Source organism: Lynx canadensis, chromosome A3, assembly GCF_007474595.2.
Source record: "Lynx canadensis isolate LIC74 chromosome A3, mLynCan4.pri.v2, whole genome shotgun sequence".
NCBI classification, from domain to species: Eukaryota; Metazoa; Chordata; class Mammalia; order Carnivora; family Felidae; genus Lynx; species Lynx canadensis.
In genome coordinates, this window is record NC_044305.1 from 87,181,898 (window position 1) to 87,205,768 (window position 23,871).

Genomic DNA, 23,871 nt, shown 5'->3' on the forward strand with positions numbered 1-23,871 from the left:
TTCTGCTACATTATTACCCTTCTCCTTACACCTTCTGTACAATATTTTGTGTTCCAGGGACAGTATCTTTGGGTCAGTGGCTTGGGAACCCCTTACAATTTTCAAGTGCCCTTTCTGAAACACCCTGTGATAAACAAACGGTTTCCCTTGTACTAGGGGGATTAGAAATTGGAAAAATTTTTTCTTGATAGTATGTCAACTACCAAAATCATATAGGAGCATTTGTTCCTTTCAGCTGCTGCCTTTGGATATGAGGCCAGTGTAATCTGTGTTTTTTTAAGAAATGTATAAGAGTGGGACACCTGGAGGACTCAGTTGGTTAAGTGTCTAATTTCAACTCAGGTCATGATCTCATGGTTGGTGGGTGAGAGCCCCGTGTTGGGCTCTGTGCTGACAGCTCAGAGCCCAGAGCCTGCTTCAGATTGTGTCTCCCTCTCTCTCTGCCCCTCCTCCACTTGCACTCTGTCTCTCTCTCTCAAAAATAAATAAAAATGTTTTTAAAAATTTAGAAAAAGAAACATAGAATGGCATAATGTTTTAAAGGTTTTTAAGAAATCTTGACATGATGGGGCGCCTGGGTGGCTCAGTCGATTGAGCGTCCGACTTCAGCTCAGGTCACGATCTCGCGGTCCGTGATTTCGAGCCCTGCGTCGGGCTCTGGGCTGATGGCTCAGAGCCTGGAGCCTGCTTCCAATTCTGTGTCTCCCTCTCTCTCTGCCCCTCCCCCATTCATGCTCTGTCTCTCTCTGTCTCAAAAATAAATAAATGTTAAAAAAAATTAAAAAAAAAAAGAAATCTTGACATGTTTTTGCTGAAAGGAAAAACAGGTGTTTTGACATCCCAGGTTGATTACCTGCACCCAGAATGAAGGAAAGACCTTATATACATAGCAGAGAATGGAGAATAGCTCAGTTTCCATGATTGTTTTCCCCAGGCCACTAAGCACTCACTTGCAAAGCACATTCCTATTCTCAGGTTTGATGACCTGATTGCTTTATCCTGTGGGTCCTTTCCTCCTCCTCACCTATCTCCAGAAGTAAGATTAGAAATGTCACATATTTGGGGTGCCTGGGTGGCTCAGTCAGTCAAGCATCTGACTCTTGATTTCGGCTCAGGTCATGATCTCGTGGTCTATGGGTTCAAGCCCTGCATCAGGCTCTGTGCTGAGAGCATGGAACCTGTTTGGGATTCTCTCTCTGCCCCTCTCCTGCTCGCTCGCTCTCTCTCTCTCTTAAAATAAATAAACATTTTTTTTTAAATGTCATATATTCAGAGATCAAAAGGAAACCTTTTTTGGAATCTGTTTATGTCTCTGGATCTTTCTCTTTGACATTGTTGTCTGCTGTGTTCTTCAGGCTAAGCTAGGCTATGCTGCACTAATGAGCTTTCTTTCCCCTGGCCTGTGTGCTTTCCCTGATCACACAATGTAAAAGGGGAGAACCAAAGACAGAATGAGACCCTTTTGGCTCCTTCTCCTAGTAGGCTCTTCTTTGCAGGTCCTACCTGGGAATGGAGGAATGCGTTTTAGATCCACTGGTGATTTGAATATGTGACCACAACAGTGATCATTGAGGACTCTGTCATTGACAAGGCTCTCCTAAGTCACAAGGCAGCATCCATTGTCTCTGAGAAGGTGGGGAGCCTCTCTTTTCACTGCTTTAAATGTTGACCAGAAGAAACAGCGATGCTTCCACAATGCATTCCTAATGTATTACTCTATTACTCTAAACCTGGCAGCTATATATTTAAGGGATTTGGGGTCATAGGGAGGGAAGCTCCAAATACCATTAGAGCACATTAAAGAGGATGAAATTAGCTTAGGAATGTAAGCACATATCAAGCCATTAAATAATTTAAAAGGCACTTAGGGTAGCATTGAGCCATACAAGTATGAGCACTTCAAACTTCTTTGGTTGAACTGAGCTAAAATGTTTGGTAGGATTAAACTTGGAGGCTGGTGCAAAAACCTGGAACTCTACAGAAAACATTCTATCATGTGGACACATTTTTAACAAGGGTGATCTCTTGGTCACTAACGCCATAGGAAATTGTGTATGTGGCAGTCATGGCCAGCTGCCTAGACAATATCACCTCCCTTTCTTCCTTCCTAACAGAATCTCAATTTTGTCCAACATACAATGTGTCCAACAAAAAACCTGTGTTTCTGGGGCACCTGAGTGGCTCAGTCAGTTAGGTGGCCGACTCTTGGTTTCGGTTCAGGTCAGGATCTCATGGTTCATGAGTTCAAGCCCCACATCAGGCTCTGAGCTGCCAGTGTGGAACCTATTTGGCATTCTCTCTCTCTCCCCCTCTTTCTCTCCCCCTTCCCCACTCTCTTTCTCTCTCAAAAATAAACTTTATTAAAAAAACCCAAAATCTACATTTCTCAGCATTCCCTGAAGCTAGAAGCAACCATATGATCCAGTCCTAGTCAATAACGTGCAAGTATAAATCTGCTGGGAATTTTTTGGAAACTCTAATTTCCTGATAGAAATGCTACTCCTTCTCCCTCACCACTTCCTCCTCCTCTCTGAATAGAAGGTAGTTGAGAGATAAGAAATGGAGTATCTGGTTTGCAAACTTTCAAGAGAAAGAATCCCACTGAATACATCAGAGCAGAGAGATAGAAGGAGCCCAGTCTACTGGTGCCATAATGAGCTACTGTGTAAATCCCAGACTCTGACTTTGGAACTTTCTAGGTAAGGGAATAAATCCCTATTGGATTAAGCTACTGTGGTTGGGTTTCTGTTTCATGAAGTGGAGGCAACCCTTAATCAATATAGACACACAGACAGAAGTGTTTCCTGTCCAATATCACTTTGAAATTGGAAGGATAGGGGCGCCTGGGTGGCGCAGTCGGTTAAGCGTCCGACTTCAGCCAGGTCACGATCTCGCGGTCCGTGAGTTCGAGCCCCGCGTCAGGCTCTGGGCTGATGGCTCAGAGCCTGGAGCCTGTTTCCGATTCTGTGTCTCCCTCTCTCTCTGCCCCTCCCCGTTCATGCTCTGTCTCTCTCTGTCCCAAAAATAAATAAACGTTAAAAAAAAAATTTGAAATTGGAAGGATAAACACAGGTGCTTGTTACAGGACCTTTCTCAACATTTTCTGTCCTAGGTACCTGATGATGCTTCAAGAGGGGGTAGAATACAGGGTCCTCAAATTCTCTTGACCATGGAAACTTTTATTTCATGTTACATTTCTTGAGAATAGTGTTTTACCAGATATACATTGGAAAGCAGTGTTTCAGGTGCATTTCTCTCTCTCTCCTGAACTAAGAAAAAACATGCCTTTCTAGAGCAATACAAATATAAATTCTTAGAAAAAGTTAAAACATAAAACATTGTAACTTTGCATACTGGGTTGAATAGTTATCTCCCTGAAATTCATGTCTCCCTGGAACCTGTGAATGTGACCTTATTTAGCAATAGGGTATTTGTAGAAAATTAAGAATAATTCATAGTGGATTAGGATGGGCCCTAAATCCAACGATGGGGGACTTTATAAGGAGAGGGAGATTTGGGTATAAAGAAACACAGAGGACACACAGGCACAGAGGAGAAGCCTATGTGATGATGGGGGCAGAGATTGGAGTCATGTGGCTGCAAGCCAAGGATACCAAAGACTGCTGCTAACCACCAGAAGTCAGGAACAGGCAAGGAAGGATTCGTCCTTTACAGCCTCCAGAGGGAGCACAGCCCAATGGAAACCTTGATTCCAGACGTCTACCCTCCAGAACTATGAACAAATACATCTACAGTTGTAAGCCATCCAGTTTGTAGTACTTTGTTAAGGCAGCCCTAGGGAACTAATATGCTTTGTGATGCTGTAATTGTAATAAAGTTTAAATCATTGTAAATTTGTCCCTGTGTCCAGGATGAGGATGAAGCGTCAACATGGGTGGAGGCTTGTCTCAGCCCCACCCGTCTCCTCTACCATATTTAAGATTCTTACAAGGAACTTACATTCTTCCTGTCTTTTTCCCTTGAAACCAAATAGGATCTTGAAAACTGTAACATTAAAAAAGGGAGAAGCTGACATTTAGAAAGAAAGGTCCTGGACAGCCACCGCAGTACCCTAAGCTCCACAGAGGCAGCACTGGGGCAAGTGAGAGCCAGACGGGCACTGGGCGGCTCTGCCACATTGAGGAAAATAATTAAACATGGGCAAAGGAGATCCTAAGAAGCCCAGAGGCAAAATGTCATCATATGCAAACTTGCAGAGAGGAGCACAGGAAGAATCACCTAGATGCTTCAGTCAGCTCAGAATTTTCTAAGGAGTGCTCAGAGAGGTGGAGGCCCATGTGCTCAAGAGAAAGGAAAATGTGAAGACCTGGTAAAGGCAGACAAAGCCCGTTATAAAAGAGTAAATGAAAACTTACATCCCCCTCTAAAGAAGAAACAAAAAAGAAGTTCAAGGATCCCAATGCACCTAAGAAGCCTCCTTCGGCCTTTTTCTTGTTTGGTTCTGAGTATCACCCAAAAACCAAAGGAGAATATCCTGGCCTATCCGTTGGTGATGCCGCAAAGAAACTGGAGAGGTGTGGAATCACGCTGCCGCAGAGAACACGCATCCTTATGAAAAGAAGGCTGCTAAGCTGAAGGAAAAATATAAAAGGACTATTGCTGCATACTGAGCCAAAGGAAAGCCTGACACAGCAAAAAAGGGAGTCGTCAGGGCTGAAAAAAGCAAGAAAAAGATGGAAGACAAGGAAGATAAGAGAGGAAGATGAAGAAGATGAACAAGTTCATCCTAGCGTAGTTTTTTGTTCTGGTCTATAAAACATTTAACCCCTCCCCCTTCCTATACACAGCTCACTTCTTTTAAAGCAACAAACTGAAATGTAAGACTGTGTAATATTTGTTTTTAAACTGTACAGGGTCTTTTTGTGTGTGTGTGTGTGTGTGTGTGTATAGTTAACACACTACCGAATGTGTCTTCAGGTAGACCTATCCTGGTGGTATCTTCAATAGCCACTAACTTTGCCTGGTTGGTATGGGGGTTGTAAACTGGCATGGAAATTTAAAGCAGGTTCCTGTTGGTGCATAGCACTAATTAGTTATATATGGCGATGGTAGCTGGTTCATTTTCAGTGGTCTCTGATGCAGTTTATACAAAATAATTGTTGTTCTTGGGGCGCCTGAGTGGCTCAGTTGGTTAAGTGTCTGACTTCAGCTCAGGTTCATGGGTTCCATCCCTGTGTTGGGCTCTATGCTAACAGGTCAGAGCCTGGAGCCTGCTTCAGATTCTGTGTCTCCTTCTGTCTCTGCCCCTCCCCTGTTCTCTCTTTATCACTCAAAAATAAATAAACATTAAAAAACTGTTGTTGTATTAACTGAGTACCACTCTGTAATTGCAAAAAAAAAAAAAAAGTTTAGCTATTTTGTTGACATTCTGAATGCTTCTAATACAATTTTTTTTTGAAGGGAGGGAGGACGGATGGACAGAAAATCCTGAAGAACAACTTTTCAGCAACCCTGGATTTGCCAGTAATTATGGCCTCACCTTGGGTCAGAGTCTTGTCTTCTCTCGGTTTCATCTGTGTGTTCTCTAGAACTCCAGGGGTGGACTGGAGGGTCTGCATGGCTCCTTCTGCTTTGACATGCCAGAATTCCAGTGGGAGCATTTCTCATATATAGGAACATCTGATGCATGTTTCTCAGAAATAAAGAATTGCAGCCCCTTGCTAATGGTTGGGGCTCCTTTTAGAGCTTTCCTGAGTTCATTTATATGCAAGAATATTACTTCCTAGGATATTATAACTGAGCAAGAGAAAAGACTGAAGTGTCATGCTTGGTGTAATGTTTGCCTTGGCATATTGGACGTTCTTAGAGAGGACTGGTTGTCTAGAGAAAGGCGTAATACTAATTACCAGGATAATGATGACTGTATATCTCCTTTTCCCACCCTCAAGAGAAACTCACACTTATAAAGCTAACTAAATTGGGGCACCTCAGTAGCTCAGTCAGTTAAGCACCCAACTCTTGACTTCAGCTCAGGTCATGATCTCACGGTGCATGAGTTCAAGCTCCGCGTTGGTCTCTGGACTGACAGTATGAGGCCTGCTTGGGATTCTCTCTCCTCGTCTCTCTCTGACCCTCCCCTGCTCTCTCCCTCTCAAATAAACTTATAAAAAATGATTAAAAAAAATAGGGGCGCCTGGGTGGCGCAGTTGGTTAAGCGTCCGACTTCAGCCAGGTCACGATCTCGCGGTCCGTGAGTTCGAGCCCCGCGTCAGGCTCTGGGCTGATGGCTCAGAGCCTGGAGCCTGTTTCTGATTCTGTGTCTCCCTCTCTCTCTGCCCCTCCCCCCGTTCATGCTCTGTCTCTCTCTGTCTCAAAAATAAATAAACGTTAAAAAAAAAATTAAAAAAAAAATAAAGCTAAGTAAATTACTCCCATTACAAAAGATGTCTTTATTTTACCAACAAGTTTACTAAGAATTTCCTTTAACATTAACAGTGTAGCAAAGAGCTCAACCTACTCTCCAGTCTAAACAACCCCACATTCTTGAGACTTTCTTCATATGCACTACTTTCCATCTATAAGACCATGGTCTAGCAGACCATGTAGGCTGCTTTTTCCTGAACCCCAGCTACTTGTCATCATAGGTTGTAAGGGTGAAAAACAACACAGCGCAATACTCTTGAAACTGACCAACACGGAGTAAGCTTAGGAAAGGAATACATCTTGGAGCTTGAAGGTTGTGTTGTCAATGTATCCTATAGGTTACCAGAAATTCAGGGGTGAAAATAAAGAATCCCTGCTTTGCACAAGGATGCACAAGACACAATGTCTTTGTAAGGTGCATCACAATATTATAATTATCAGACACAAATATTTTTAGCATTTTAAATGCATATAGCCCTTGCCAAAAATGGTTTGAGAATGCAAAAGAGACTATAAATTCTGGAAGATGCACAGAATTGGACGTTGACTTATGGACATTTGCAATATAATTTGTGCTTAGCAAGGACACCAAAACCTTAAAATAACATCTTCATAATTCTCTAAGTATATCAATAGCCTTATTGACAACCATATTTACAACAAAGGAGAAAAATAAACCAAAAGAGTAAATTGGGTTTTTAAACTGTTCATCTATGTAGCATTACCTAGAAATAAGTTTTCCTCATCTAAATAATGAGATTAATAATACTTGACCTTATACAATTGTTGCGATTAGAGTTTTAATAATAAATACAAAAACACAGCACTGTCTTAGCCCAAGCTGCCATAACAAAATACTATAGGCTGGGTAACTTATAAACAACAGAAATTTATTTCTCACAGTTCTGGAGGCTGGGAAGTCCAAGATCAAGGCACCAGCAGATTTGGTGTCTGGTGAGAGCCTGCTTTCCAGTTTATAGACCACTGTCTTCTCACTGTCCTCACATAGCAGAAGGGGCAAGGGAGATCTCTGAGGTCTCTTTTATTTATTTATTTTTTAAATGTTCATTTTTGAGAAAGAGAGAGAGAGAGAGAACGAACGAGTAGGGGAGGGGCAGAGAGAGAGGGAGACACAGAATCTGAAGCAGGCTCCAGGTTCCATGCTGTCAGCACAAAGCCCGAAGCGGGACCTGAACCCACGAATCATGAGATCATGACCGAGCCAAAGTCAGATGCTTAACCAACTGAGCCACCCAGGCACCCCTCTGAGATCTCTTTTATAATGTCATTAATCTCATTATTGCAGAGCCCTCATGACTTAATCATCTCCAAAGGCGCCACCTCCAAATACCATTGTATTAGGGATTAGATTTCAATGTATGAATTCTGGAGAGACATTAACATTCAGTCTATAACAAATCATTAACACAGCCTGATATGTAGAAAGTGCTCAATAAATTTTAGCTACTACTATTATGGTGGAGCCAAGTGAAAGATTTGGGATATGTTTTAGAGAATTAAGCCAATTGAATTTGCTGATAGATTGGATGGGAAAGTGAAGAAAATAGAGAAACCAAGAAAAATTCCAAGATTTTTGGTATGAACAACTGGGAAGATAATGTAATACAGAAAAAAGTGGGTTTGAGGAAAGAAATTAAGACTCTGCTAGGGTTGTTAGGCTTGATCTGAGTTACCTGTAAGACGTCCATGTAGAAACGTCAAGGAGGCAGTTGGGAACACAAGTCTGTAGCCTCACTGCTCAGCACCATTCAAAATAAGATCCTAAGACCAGCAGCCTCAGCATCACCCAGGAACTTGTTGGAAATACAGAATCTTAAGCCCTACCTCAGATCACTGGAATCAGAGTGTGCATTTTAACAAGATTCCCAAGTGATCTGTATGCACAATAAAGACTAAGTAGCACTAAGCTAGAGTTCTCAGAAAAAAGAGACCAGATGTAGCTTTAGACCAGAACCTAAAGCTAAGGCCTGGAAAAGCTCCCCTGGGGGAAGCGAGAATAGGGGGCCCAGGGTAGAGTCATGGGACTCTCCCACATTCAGAGGTCTAGTAGAAGTAAATGGAACTCCACAGAGGAAGAAAGAGAAAGCCAGTGAGGCAAGGGAAAACCAGGAGAGTGAAGGGTACCAGAAAGTCAGACAACAAAATCTTTCAAGAAGAGGTCCACTGTGTTGACAGCTGCTGATAGGTCGGTAAGATAAGAATAGAGAAGAGACCATTAGACTTGGTAATAAGGAGGTCACTAATGACCTTGACAAGAGCAGCCTCAGTAGCAGAGAGGGGACAAAAGCCCATGTGTAGACAGTGGGGAAGAGAAAGTGAGGCAGTGAGCAAGGCAGTTCTTGCAAGGAGTTTTGCTGAGAACATAAAGAGAGAAATGGGGTAGTAGCAGGGATACTTAGGTAGGAGATACTAGAGCATGCCTGAATGCCAATGGGGATGTTGAAAGGGGGGGGGGGGGGGGGGAGGTTAGGGAGGAGCTGACAATGCAGAAAAAAGAATGACCAATTGCTGGAGTGGTGGTTTTGAGAAGGTACGAGGAAAGGGGGTCCAGATCCCAGAGAAAGGATGGTGCCTAATAAAAGCAGGACCACTCAGCTCATTGCTTCTGTCTTTCAATGAAATTGGAGGCACCTAGCAAGATGTGTGGGAGTGGGAGGAGAGGATATTTTTTTTAAAAGAGGAGTGAAATACTCATTTTGGAGAGTGGGAAAGTGAATGTCTCAGGATTACCACGTAGTACAGAGTACTTTTTTGAGATTTTTGGCCAGGCATTGAAGAAAACCCACACTTTCCTATAACATGCTTCATTCCCCGCCCCCCCAAATGTCCTGTTCTAATGCGTAAGCATGAATTATGAAAAAGTACATCTTCTCCGTCAATCCTTATTTTTCCTGTGGCAGTTTATTATGTTAAAGGTCACCATCAGCAGAGCAAGGCTAGACAAGAGAGTCATCTCAGAGCCACAGGAAGATGGTGATATGGAAGGACAGAAGCCTTCTGTCCCCTCCATGAGATGCATGGCTGGGGGTAATGCAGGAATTAATGACATGAAAACACAAGATGTTTCAAGAAAGGAAGTTTTCCTTCTCTTCTCACAATGCCCCAAGAACTACTAGGAGATCTCTCATGAGACTAGCACTTTCATAAACAACACCATATACTGTTAATTGCCTTTAATTGAGTTTTGAACAAGCCCAAAGTCACTAATGCCTCCTTGGTTACCTTCCTTCCTCCTTGGAAGCCAAGCTCATTGAACAATCCCATAATTCTTTGCAGGATTCCCTAATCCAGCTACATGAAGCCCATTTCTGTGATCCAAAAATAAAAAATCCAAAGGCTCACTCTCCTCTGAGCTCACTGTTCTCTCACAGCACACATCCCACATACTCAGGGCCTTGGCACAGTGTAGATAGCCTCTGTACGACCTACGGCCACTTCCTTCTATTTGGAAGCCCACGACTCCCAACTGGACAGACTTCCCATCAGCCCCCTTGTGGCTATCCTCCATCACTCTTTCTTGGTCATTCCCCTCACTCACGGATGACTTCACCATCTTCCCCTGGGTCACTAGGCCTTCTGATTCCTGATGACTTCAACATTCATTCCCATGTGGTGATACACCCAACACCCAGCCTCACATTTCCTTGGCCTCTCATGCCAGCCATGTCTCCTTCTACCCCAGTCTCAGTCATCCACTCCCATGGTTATATACCCTAGATCTTGCTGCCGCCAATAAGTGCACCATTTCCAACATCTGGATTTTACATCCTCCTCCTTGACCATCTCCTTCTAGCCCATCTACTCTGATTCTCCAATGTCTCTGAGAACTTCTGCTCATTTTTTCACTATCTAGCCTCAAACTCCACTCTTCACATCCTTCCTTATCTTGCTTACATTAACTAGTTCCACTAGGTAATAATCCCCTTGCAAAATACCTCAAATTCCTCTTTTCCATTCTCCTCCGCTGTTCTCACCTCAAAGAACCCTACCTTTGGTCAAATGCTACAAGGCCTTGCTTCCAGTATACATTTGAATAGTTGACCTTTGCACACAGCTGTGCAAACTAGACTTATTTCAAAATTCTCTCTACACCTTTCAAATTATTTCTAAATATTACCAAACAGTCTGCCCTTCCTTGGTGTAGACTCTTCAAGGAGATTGTTTCCTACTTTCTCACCTCTCCTCAAATACCCACATTGGCCTCTTCTCTCTTACTAGAGTGTAATCTCCTAGTTCACAGAGGCATGCCCAGCACTTGGAACAGTAGATGGACATAGAGGGTGTTAAGTAAACACTTGTCAACTGACTAATTGATACTCATAGTCAAACCATAATAAATTTACCTACTACTGTGATAAATTATTCATTGTTGCTAATATACCTCAATCACATTAAACATTTTTATTGGTATAAAATGTACATAGCATAAAATTTATTATCTCAACCATTTAAAAAATTTTTTTTGAACATTTATTCCTTTTTTGAGAGACAGAGAGAGACAGTGTGAGTTGGGGAATGACAGAGCGAGAGGGAGACACAGAATTTAAAGCAGGCTCCAAGCTCTGAGCTGTCAGCACAGAGCCCGACACGGGGCTTGAACTCACAAACTGTGAGATCATGACTTGAGCTGAAGTCAGACGCTTAACCCACTGAGCCACCCAGGTGCCCCAACCATCTTAATCATTTTTAAGTGTACCATCCATTCATAATGTTGTGTAACCATCACATCTCTAGATCTCTTTTCATCTTGTAAAACTGGAACTCTACACCCATTAAACATTAAGGCATTAGAAAATTTCCCCCACCCCAGACCCTGGCTACCACCATGTTACTTTCTGTTTCTATGATTTTGACTACTCTAAGTACCTCATATAAGTGAAATCATACTGTATTTGTCTTCCTGCAACTGGCTTATTTCATTTAGTGATATCCTCAAGGTTCATCCTTATTACAGTATATGTCAGAATTTCCATATATATATATATATATATATATATATATATATATGTACACACACACACGTTTTCCTTGTCCATTCATCCATTTATGGCCACTTGAGTTGCTTCTGTGTTTTAGCTATTGTGAAAATGCTGCTATGAACATGGGTATACAAATATCTCCTTGAGTCCCTATATCAATCAAATTTAAATACATTTTCTTGAACGTTTATGTAACTCTACTTTCCCTTCTGCCCAAAAATTAACAGAAGGGGTGATCCGGGCCTAACATCTATTTTAAAGAAATATTTACTGAACTAAATGTATAAAGACCAGTACTTGGATAAAAAAAAAAAAGGATCAATATTATAGCTGTTTTCCTCCTTTCCTCCATCACTTCCTAAGGGGGTAGTTCCTCATAATGTAAACCACAAAATCCTCCAGGGAAGAGCTCAAGAAGCAGCCTGGGTAGGAGGGAAGGATGAGATACCCTAGTTCCTGACTTCACCCCCTCCAGCCCTTCCATATTACCTTCCTCTTAGGCAACTCTCCCTACATCCCCCCATATGGCTCCTCCCCACCCCCATTATGCTTCTGCTCCCCCTTTGAGACTAAAGAAATACCCCTTCCCCTGTTTGTTAGAATGGCAGAAACTTGCAGACATTTAAAAGACAAGAAACAACCAAAAAGATACTGTGGCATTCAAGCACATGAAAAGATGCTCGGAGTCATTGACATTAAGGAAATGCAAATTAACACCACAATAAGATACTACCCATATCTATCATAATAGCTAGAATTTAAAAAAACAAACTAGCAATACCAAGTTTAGAGCAACTAGAACTCATACATTGCTGGTGGGGATGCAAAATGGGGTACATTTTAGAACCAGTTTGGCAGTTTCTTATAAAGTTAAGAATACACTTACCATACTACGATGCAATCCCACTCCTAGGTACTTATTTACCCGAAAGAATGGAAATACACAAAAATCCGTAAGGCAATATGTACAGTGGCTTTATTCATAACCATCAAAAACTGGAAACAACCCAAATGTCTTTTAATGGGTAGACAGCTAAAGAAACTGGTATAGCCATCCAAAGAAATATTACGCAGCAATCAAAAGAAATAAACTGTTAATATTTGTAACAACATGGATTAATCTCCGAAAGATTATACAAAGTGAAAGAAGTTGGACACAAAAGACTACACTGCATGATCCCATTTATTGGACATTCTGGATAAGGCAAAACCAGATGGGTGGTTATCAAGGGCCATGGGTGGATGGCGGAGATTTACTACAAAGGGGCACATGGGAACTTTATTCTATCTTGATTGTGGTGGTTGTTACATGAATGTCTATATTTGTCAAAATTCATAGAACAATACATCTAAGAATAGTGAATTGTACTATATGATGTTTATTATAGCTCAATAAGCTTGACTTTAAAAAGCACAGCAAATAAATTAAAAAGTCACCTTCTTTTGCATAATACAGGGGACACAAAAGTAAATTATGTAAATTATACTAGCAACACAAACAGCATCAGAACAAATCATTTTTACAGAACTGGTTTCTGATCCTACAGAAGCAGCACTCTAGCCTTGAAAAAGCCCATATTTATATACTACCTTGCCTCGTAGTCCTGTCAGGGTACCATCTGGGAGTTGGGCAGTCATTCATCTCAGCCCTCCTTGAACAGGGCAAAAGGACCTCACCCCAAATCCACAACCACCTGGGCCCTCTTACTGGCAGAAACAAAATGACTCATCCTGAAAGAGCCCACCCTTGCTGCCTCATCCACGTACCTCAGCCATACCACCTTACAGGCACAGAAGCAAAAATACCAGTAAACTGTGGGATGACATACCATGGTAATTACAAAACGAGACTGGAGACCTTCTTTCTCAAACTCTAACTCTGAAAGACTATTTTAGCAGGTAAAAGGTAATGGAGAACCTCAAATAGGAGAGACACCAAAGTAGTTATAGATCAGCATGTGGACTTGCTCCGCAAATAGAAACGCTGCTTTCTTGGCTTTGCTCATTTCCCAACAGACTTGACCTTTCTGGGAATGCACCCATCCATCCATAAAATCCTGATGAACCCAACTCAGCAATAGAAACAAGGCTCCTTTGCATAAATAAGCTAGAGATCTGCTTTATAACATTGTCTACTTAATTAAGTATTGCTTCCTGGATGTCCCAGTTGCAGAATCTATGGATTTTTTATCCCATTATTATAAATTAATAGATTTGTCCTTTAACAATACTCTCTAGCTATTTTCATTTTGTGTTTGAAGTTAACTAATGTTTAACATCATGGTTAAGATGAAAGGCTCCAATCTTAATAAAACAGCAACGAGTATAAAACAGTAGACATTTTTAATTACGGAAAAATTTGAAAATATGCAAAATTAGACAGCATTCTATATAATGAACTCCAAGTACCCATCACCTAGCTTCAGAGTCGATTACAATTTTCCTGAGTGTCTGGGTCATGCCTCTTGTTCCAGTGTGATTATTAATAGCACCTCCGTTCACTCTAAAAAGTGCCAGTTTAGATAACAGATTATACCCAACCTCAACAATTAGCAATTTGTAGTCCATCCCAATCCACTCATCTCCCAATAAAAAAGATTTTGAGATAAATCATGGTGTTATCATTTGATCCATAAATATAATAGACTTTGAAAAGCAGATTTTAATTCTTTGACATCCTTAATCTTGATAGATATTCAGTATAACAAGTACAGGCTTCAAACAGTTGGCAACAGTTTTCACAGCTTGTAACTTTAACAGTTAAGATATATAAAGCAGGAGCCCCCAAACTGTGTTCTGTCTCAATGATCATTGCTAAGGCTGAAAAATGAAGCAATAATCTCCAAATTCGATGGAAACATAGAGGCAACTGAAATTTCTTGTGCATGATAACTCCAGATTTACTTTCTGAACAAAGAACCTTTGGTACCCACAAATCCTTCCTTCTCAACCAGGTTTAAAAAAAAAAAGCTAGCAGTCCCTTTCCCTAGAGGATGCACACTGTTAGTGAGTTCACTAACTTTCTGTGTTAGTTCCTTACTTTCCGCATCTAAATCGAGTACTGGCAACTCTGACCTATGATCTCCCTAGCACCTGGGCAATAACTACAACCCAGGGTCCCTAGAGAAGCTTCTGTCTTCTCTTAGCCCTCATTTTATCCCGAGCTCTTTTAGACTATTAGCCAAACCCTTCTAATTTGCCATTTGCCCTTTTCTGAATAGAAACAACTGAGCTTATTAGAACTGTACGTAAGCTAAGAGTCATTCATCTTAGAGTGGAGTAGAAGGATGTTTCTGTATTTCTGCACTATTCTAGATGTGAGAAGATACTGGAATTGAGCTGATACGTACTGCACACATTTGAAGTCGTTTTCACAACAAAGAAGAGCAAACTTCACCAGAGTTTGAATTTAAATCATGTCATTGCCACTAGTTTATTCTATTGCTACCATGCATGGCTTGATGAAAACTAATGACCGTGGCTTCTAATTCAAGATGGCAGACCTAATCCCACCTATCCCTATGTTCCTCTCTCTCTCCTAAGTCTCCATTAAATTGATCATAAGGGAAGAAAAATGCACAACCCTACAATGACGAAGTAAAAGCAGGTGGTTATCAGAGGAGAGATTTCAACAACTTTCTGGAGGACAAAAAGCAGATGGAGAACTGGTGACTAATGTTTGAAGCAAAAGAAGCCTCAGCCCAAATTTCAGGCAGAGGATGCTGGAGCCAAGGAAGCAGATGATCTGTGGCAGAGCCTTGAAGGTGTCCTATACTCTGATATGGCAGGCATGATAAAGGGCAGGAAGAAAAAAGAGACTGAATAAAGGGGTGCAAACTGCACATCTCCGTGGAGCAGCAGCCCCCCCCCCCCCAGCCGCTTCTCCTGTGCTCAATCACAGGACACGGCCCTGGCCAGGCGCTCAGCTATAGATCCCTCTGTATCTCAGAGGGATCTGGAGGGGTCTTACAGAAACTGCACCCTACAGGGGGTGAACCAGGGCAGCTGTGGTGGTGATGGTGTCCCCAGGGTCACTCTGTGAGTGTTTGCCACCTAGGGGCCCAAAGGCTGGAATATCCCCTGAAAAGGATATGAAATCCTAGCATATTACTTATTGTGTAGTGAACAATATCAACCCAGTTAATGAACAGTTTAAAAGTTTTCAGCTTTTAGAATCACCATAATTATAGACAAATCATAGATACCAACTATGGCCATGGGACAGAATGAATATTTTATCAACTTTGATAATGCAAAAGTAAAGGGAAGCTAGAGGGAAGGAGGAAGCAGGGCAAGAAGAGGCAGTAATAGCCTTATGTTATACACAGTAGAGAGTCAAATGACCTAGTCAATAGTCCATGGAATGAAAAATCAGATTTTAATAAATGCATTGTCTGGAGCAGCAGGGATGACGAGAGAAAGACAGTGAGGAGATGTAGGCATGATGTAAATAAATTACATCCTTGACTTTCATGGCAGAAGATCACTAGATGATGATTGAAATTGATAAATTCAGAAACAGCAGTGTATGCATATTATTTTGAGATACAGAGGGAACTACAGCAGAATGGGAAACACAGCTAAAAGCAGTTTGCCGGTATGTAGATAAGGATTTGGGGTGGGGCAGGGATTGTTGCTTTCTGTTAGAAGCCCTTCAGTCCTGTCTGATTTATTAACTATGCATATGCATTGCCTTAAAAACAGTTTAAAAGGCGGGGGGAAGGAGAAGAAGAAAGAAAACTAACAGTACGACTTATGGAAACGCAAGAAAGGAAGTCTCATGCACAGCACAGCACGAACAAGCATGGAATGGGTTAAGCTGCATAACTATGGTAACAGATGTAGCTAATTTGGGACACAAATGAGGGTGTTGGAAAGATCTAAGAGAAATGTGGTGCTAAGAGGGAAGACGAATAAATTCTAAATAAAGGACTGTTGAGATAATCAGTATGGATGCTCTGCCATCTGACACAGTAGAGGAAGAAAGAACTGTACATACCCTCACTTTTCGAGTATCTTTTCACCATAAATTTTTAAAATCAAAAGTCAAGAGATTCTTATATGGACTCCATGCTGAGTAAAGAAAGCAAACATAACGAAATTCATAATAAAATATGGGCTGAAAATCATGTCCCTTTTTAAGTGAAATTCTGTCTTCATAAAGTCCCTTTGCATCTCAAAGTTAAATAACTTCACTTGCTCTTCGAGAAAAACAGTTTATAAATGACATTCAAATGCACACATATTGACCTTCCCTTCAATACAATGATTTGCAATGGAGTATATGCAGTTAAGTAACCCTTTCAAAATTCCACAGAAAATAGTCAAAGGAATAGAAAAATAGGAAGAAATCTGCATCACTTCTGGTTACTGGGAAGGCTGCCATCCATGTGGCAGAATCTGTGAAGAAACGGCATCTTTGCAATATCAACTCTTCCCATCCAGAAACATGACATTCGATTTCTGAAATAGTGGTGGCTCATATGTTCTGTGAAAACGTCCACTTCATCAAGATTTTCACGTTAGGATATAATAATGCATAGTGTTATGATTTCAAATCTTCTCTTTGTTCCATATATCATTTCTAGTATTATTGTTTTTATCTTAATCAGGCTTGCTAGAAGTTTGTCTATTTGGTTGGCTTTCTGAAAGAAGCAACTTGCCAGATACAAAGTGGGGGGGCATGTAAGGTGGAGGAAAGAGGCTGAGAAAGATGTGGAAGCTGGTGGGGAGCTGTGGAGAAGGGGCATGTCCAGAAAGATGCTTGGTCAGCCTACCTAGGAGGTGGAGTATGAAGGAAGAAGATGTAAAGCAGATCTAAGCAAGGAGTTTGGGCTTTATCCTGAAAGTAATGTTGAGATTTGCTTTGTTTCAGCAAGATCACTGTGGATTGATGGAGTTCAAGTTGGATGTAGGGAAGACAAATGGGAGACTCTGGAGTAACCCAAAGTTCTACCCAGGAGCAGTGTGGCTGATAAAACACAAACCCAAGCAAACTAGCTCAGGCAAGATGGAAGGCAACCTCATCAACATAGGAACCAAAATCTAGCTGGGCCTCATGGAAGCTGCTAGAACTGGAATCACTGTGGCCACCTCAGGAAAACCAAGTGGCTTCTTCTCTAAATTGGCGCGGCAAGTAGGGGGATGACCTATCACTATCATTGCATCATGTCTGTTTTGGTTTGTTGTTTTGTTTTGGGCTTGGCTTCTCTCTTTCTCTTTTTTTTTTTCTTTTTTGGCCTCCTCACCCTGACTCCCTCTCTTATTTGACCTAATATGGCCACCAGCTCTGAGATCCCAAGTCCTCACAGGTCCACACCTGGTTCAATCAGCTGTCTGCATGTGTTGAGGGGGGTGCATGGGGTAGAGGATGTCAAATGATCCTTAGGGCTGTCACTCATAAAAGCCAGAGGCATTTGCTACTTGGCTCGGTAGGTTTTTTTCATCCACTTCAAGGCTTGGCTCAGGGAAGACCATTCCAGATATCATATGGAGCACTGATATTTGTTCTCTGGCAACCACATCCTAAATTCCCTAGCCTGTGGGTCTTACCCAGGTTGCTTGTGGGGTGACATCCAAGTACCTTAGAGATATTTACTGCTGGGCCAGATGACATTTATTTATGTACTTATTTATCTTTATTTTCAGCTGTACCTGTTGGGGTGATTAGAACTGATATGGCTTGAAGCTGGCTATGTTAAAACCCCACTTTATCGGAGGCTCCCTCAGCACAAATCAAGATTGGGGGGGCCAGATACCCAAAGTGGAAGGTGCTGATAAAGTTCTTAGAGTCTTTTAATACCCCCACGCTCTCCCAGACCACACCATAGCCCACTCAGGTTTGGTGCTTTGAGCCTGAGTATTATTCTAGGATTCAGCTGAGAGAACATTCCTTTTTCTGGGGAGTGCCCCTTATTGAATCATGGCTGGTTGACGTTGGCTGGCACCATCTCTGCCATATCTTCTGGAGAGTCCTTGAAGAATCTGGGCCCACTGTTTGTTATCTCCCTCTTCTCTACAACTAAAATAGATCTGTCTTCCTTTGCTTGGCATGTCCTTGTTTTAGCACTAAATGTCCCCCATCCCAGGAAAGCCATCAGGGCCCTAAGTAATACTGCATCAAATATAACCTGTGTGTAACATAATACAATATACATGCATATGTCTACGATATGTATACATCAAAAGGAAATCTATCAAAAACACAATTATAGTAGGAGACTGACATATTTCTTGTAATCTTTGACAGATCACTTAGGTACAAAGAAAAATAAAAATAGACTTGAATATAATCAATAAACTTGTTTTAATCTATACAATCCAACATTGTAGTGCACAGAGAATAGACTTTCTTTTCACCTCATTCAATAACATTGGCAAACCTCTCACATGTAGTTTATCATGGAAGATAGGCCTGGATGAATCTTTCCTGGAAGCTTGCCATTCCATAGGTGCTCTTTGAGTTTGGGGGACTTTGCTGTTGTTGTTGTTGTTGTTGTTGAAAACAGAGGCAGTTTTTGGTATTATTGTCTTAAAATTATTTCAGGCTAAAACTATGGCAGTCAAGGTATATAGAGTCAAATATTAGGGCTGCAATCTCTCTTCTAGAGAGTGAAAATTCTATTCCAAGAATCTTGGGTGTGTCCTTGCACACAGTGCAAAATGCTTAAACTAAACAATTATCTCTTTTGAAGAGAAAAATTTCCCATGGACCCAGGGTTGACCTACATCACTTTTATTAAATATGTGCACACATAAAGACCAGTTCTAAACACCTAGGCATTAATAGCTAGTTATATAACTAAAATACCAAGCCAATTTACAAGCACATGTAATTATCAAACTTTAAAATGTCAAATTAGTAAAATTAACTTTATACAACAGATAATATTGTTTTGCTAAGATTAAAACACCATTTGGGGCTTAACAGAAAGATCTAGTCTCAGGCCCAGTTACTACATGTTACCACTATCTGAATCCTGGCTTCAACAATACCAATGCAGACAACTCCTAAAGCATGTGTGCAAAACAATATTGATAACCTCAAAAATGTGTTTGCTACTTTAAGATAATCAGGTATCATAATTTAAAATTCTGCTAAAAACCACCCACCTAAGTGGGTGCCATTCCATACTAATAAAGATAATAATAATTGCTAACATTTATTGAACTTTACTGGAGACTTTACCAGTCTTTCACACATAATAGCTCTAATCCTTGTGATATCACTATGAAATCAATACCACATATTTATCTCCATATTATCAAAAGAAGAAACTGAGAAACAGAGAGGTTGAGTTATTTGCCCAGCAGGTTTCACAGCTAGTAAGTAGAAAAGCGAATTAGAAGTCAGTCTGGCTCCACCCAATCATTATGCCTAGTTACCTGTCTCATTGTTTTGGACATAGGTAGTTATCACACATCACTAAATCTGTATTGCATACAGATCTAACCCAATTATTGCTGAAATCAGCAACAGCAACTCTGTCATTGTGTTTTCACTACAACACCTGCTGCTAATAAATGGCTACAGCCCAGTCCATATGAGGGCGGAACCAGCATGAGAGCATCATTCCTTGCCAATATAGCACTGGTCCCAGGAGTTGTTCCTTTGAGTTTGACAAGCCTGTGCCCTGTGTGGGCTCACCCTTCTCTCCATGTGCCTCTAATTAAACTCCTCGCTGCCTCATGACCTGAGCTACCAGGCCTGCCCCCGGTTCACATGGGAAGATGCAGAGGCAAACACAGGCCCCACCACGGGTTTTGGGGTTGCCATCAAGATAATCCAGAACACATTTTTATTGTTAAGATTATCACTGAAGAGGCAACTGGGTGGCTTAGTCGGTTAAGCGTCCCACTTTGGCTCAGTTCATGATCTCATTGTTCGTGAGTTCGAGCCCCATGTCAGACCCTGTGCTGACAGCTCAGAGCCTGAAGCCTGCTTCAGATTCTGTGTGTGTGTCTCTCTCTCTCTCTCTGCCTTCCTCTGCTCATGCTCTGTCTCTCTCTCTTAAAATATATAATAAACATTACAAAAATATTATCACCGAAGTAAAACTGCTAATTTTAGAAAAGACACAGATCCCTCAAAATGTATATATTCTCAGAACCCCAGGGGTCTGAGAGCCCCAAGAAGTAATATGAGTGCACACCAAGGAACACTATAAAAACAGCGGTATGAAAACCTCCTTGTGGCTGACAAGGACATGATTGAAGACATCATTCCAAACACTGTAATATTTGCAAAAAGTTCCTTTCTGCTCTTAGAATCAAGAATTGTTGTGCTTCTCTTAACAAGTTTGTGTTTTATGTTCTAGATATGGGACATTTTGTTTCATGCTTTTTCTGCACAGCTCTCAGCACTATTTGTAATTATACATTCGTATATATACAAGGTTTTCTGATGAATGTCAGTTCCTTGCAATCATCTGTAACTGCTGTCAGAGCAGAGACCATGTCTGTCCCTGCACCTTGCACAGAGCCTGGTACATAGTAAGTCCTGAGTGTTTGTTAAGTGAACAAATGAGTGAATGAATCAGTGAATAAATAGAACATATGAACCATGGATTGGTCAGGTCCCCTTTTTCCATGAAATGCTCGAAAGTTTAGTGCTGGATTTATTTCCCCGCTTAGCAAGTGTAGAGGGTCTCACACTTGTATTTTTGTATTAGCTTCATTCTTAATACCATTTTATACCTCTACCCTTAGTCTTGTTTTTTCTTTCTCATTTACTTCTAAGTTAGTCTCCCTTGCTATGATTTATGAAGCCCTGTAAATGGTCTTAAAGTCCTTGTGATAAATATACTTATTGAAGTCTTTTATATATATACATATATATACATATTTAAAACCTTAACACTAAACTTTCTCCCAACAAACATATTTGATCACCTGTAGGCTCTTAAGAATAGCTGTAATTTGCTAATTCCAGCACCTTACTAACATTTAAGGCAAATTCAACCCAAGCCTAGAAACAACATGTAGTGCGTCATTTCAGGCAGTGTTGTATATTCTGAATGTAACAGGCAGATTTCTAATAAGGCTAGGCAATTGGACAAGAAAGAATAAACGGCTTGCCACAAAAATGTATGGATTTGGGATCAAGGAATGATTTATCTCTAGTGGTTCTCCAAAATATATTGAAATTATAATAATAAAAGGTTTGCTATTGGGGGTGGGGAGATGAGCAACAGGGAGAGACAGGGAGGCAGGGCTGGGCATGATCTTGGTCCATATGCACTGACAAAAGTCTGATCACCTTACAGGATGAAGGTAGAATGCTATAATCCAAATATCCAACAGTCTAAACCCCTTTGTAAAGTCTGTAGCATGTGCTATTCATAGGCTTGCGGCTGGAGTGACTTGCAAGTCTGAAACTTCAGTTTCTGCTCTGCTCTCACTCTTTTAAAGTACTTTCACTTCATATGTGGACCATTTTTCATTTCTCAAAAATGAAATGCAATGTTTAAATCCATTTAACAAAGACACCCCTTGCTGCACAAGTTAAACATGCATCCCATGTACCTCAACTAGACCCACACACTAGGCGTGAAAGGAGGTGGGTCTGCCCTCTCCAATCACTTCCTCCCATCAGGGCATCAGACCAACCCCTCCTTGGGGCTTAGTCAGGAAGCACAAGATGTCCATTTAACAAACTGAGACTTGATTTCTATTATTTATAAGGCTCATTTGAGTCAGTTGAACCTTAGACGACAAACAGCAAGAGGGAAGAGTGGGTGTAAAGAAACAGATGGGTAATAATCATGTGTCACAGATACATAACAATTTTTAAAAGAATTTGATAGGGTGTGGGGTGGGGCTTCCCCCCCCCCCTTCCCTTCTGTCTCCCTCTCTCTCCTGGGGCTTTCTGTCTTTCTCTTTCTCTTTGGCAAGGGGTGGAGATTACAGAAGAAAAGGAAGGGGGAGAAAAAGCAAGACAATAGGCTAGACAGAGCGCCTGATCGGCATCCTAAAGCAGTATGCCCCACCCCACCCCCCAACACCTGGTAGCTCAGTGGTCGCGATTTCAAAACTGGCAGACGCTCCCCCATCCTCCCCACTCCACCCCCACCTCCCCGAGCCAGGGTGGCCTCCAACCCGGAGGCGGGAGGAGAGGGAAGGCAGAAAAAAGAGAGGGGAGGGAAGATGGAAGCTAAGAGAGGAGGAACAGACTGGCAAGACCTCTTGGGGGCAGTGGCTTTTTATCCCTCCAAAGTGGTGGAGTCGCACAAAAATCCAAGTCCAATGGGGCCCACTCACGTGCCAGCTCCCCTGCTCCAAATGCAGGCGGCTGCCGACACCAACACCGCGCCTGCTGGCCCCGCAGCTGCGGCACAATGCCCCGCCTCGAGCCTTAGCTACGCCCGGGGGAACGCGCCCAGCCCGCCGAGCACCCCGCACAGCTTCCCGGGAGGGCGTCGGCTGAGCAGGAAGGGAAGGGAGGGGCGGCCCCCGCGGGGCAACAACGCTTGCCACCCGCCAGCCCGGACCCCAGAAGAAAGCCCCACCTGTCAGGCGTGGCGCTCAGAGCGAGGGCATCCAACCATCCTCATGCAGAGGCCAACGCCAGTTAGCCCCGCTTTCCAAACAACCTCCAACGTTACATCGTCAACAGAAACCTTTAGGCATGAAACACACAGCCGCCGGGAAGGGTGAATCGCAGACACCCACACTAGCAGACGCTCACCAATCTGGACCAACCAGCTCTCTCACGGTGGAGGGATGCTGTAGGGGTCTCAAATTCCATTAAAAGAAACAAAACCAAGGCAAAAGCCATGATACCCATTGCCAAGACGGGCTTACCTCCTGCACGGCATCTTATCCATTCCTGGTCTTCCACTGTGGGCTGTTGTTTTGCTTTGTTGTTGTTGTTGTTGTCTTTTGAGTGTCTGCTTAATGCACCCAGCTAATCTGCAGAGCAATGTTTTCTTCCCATCCTGCAGCCCCACACTTGTCAGAGCTGCCTGGAATTCCACCAGCAATGCAGCTTCTCCGCGTCAGTGGTAATTACAGACGACAGAGGCTGCTACTCCTTGACAAAAGGCTTTCGTTCCCGCTCGTCCCTTACAGCCCTGCCGTCAGAATTAAATCCATTTCCCGCACGAGGCTGGGAGGAAATGAGAGCTCTCCTGGCCGAGTGCGCTGACAAAAGGACGCTTGGCGGCGCCCACAGCGCCCCCTCTAGCGGGCCACTGCCCGGCTGCCCCAGGGCCGCGGTGCTGCAGTGCCCCCACCCTCAGCGCGCGCCGCCCGCGCTGCCGCAGTCCCGCCGCCTGGCCTCTGCTCACGTCCACTCCGGCACCACCAACTGCCCGCAAGAGCCAAGAGCTAGGAAGAAAATCTGAAACGTGAGCTCCCTTAAAGGATGTATCCTCCCTGAGATTAATAAAAGAAAAAAGTATGGCAGCTGGAATATTTATTGTCTGGGAAGGACATCTGCCTTTAGAAAATTAACTATTAGCGATTTTAATAGCAATTGTTGACCATT

At 42.3% G+C, this 23,871-nt stretch overlaps 1 protein-coding gene and 1 pseudogene across 1 annotated transcript in view; one reads left to right on the forward strand and one right to left on the reverse strand.

Annotated features, from left to right (window-relative positions):
• ADD2 (adducin 2) overlaps positions 1-23,475 on the reverse strand; it is a 101,271-nt gene extending 77,796 nt beyond the window's left edge. The window contains exon 1 of the mRNA XM_030310787.1: positions 23,187-23,475. The gene's annotated coding sequence lies outside the window, so the exon portion shown is untranslated. The remainder of the gene's footprint in view (positions 1-23,186) is intronic.
• On the forward strand, positions 4,149-4,776 carry LOC115511251 (annotated as a pseudogene).
• Positions 23,476-23,871: the final 396 nt, after the last annotated feature.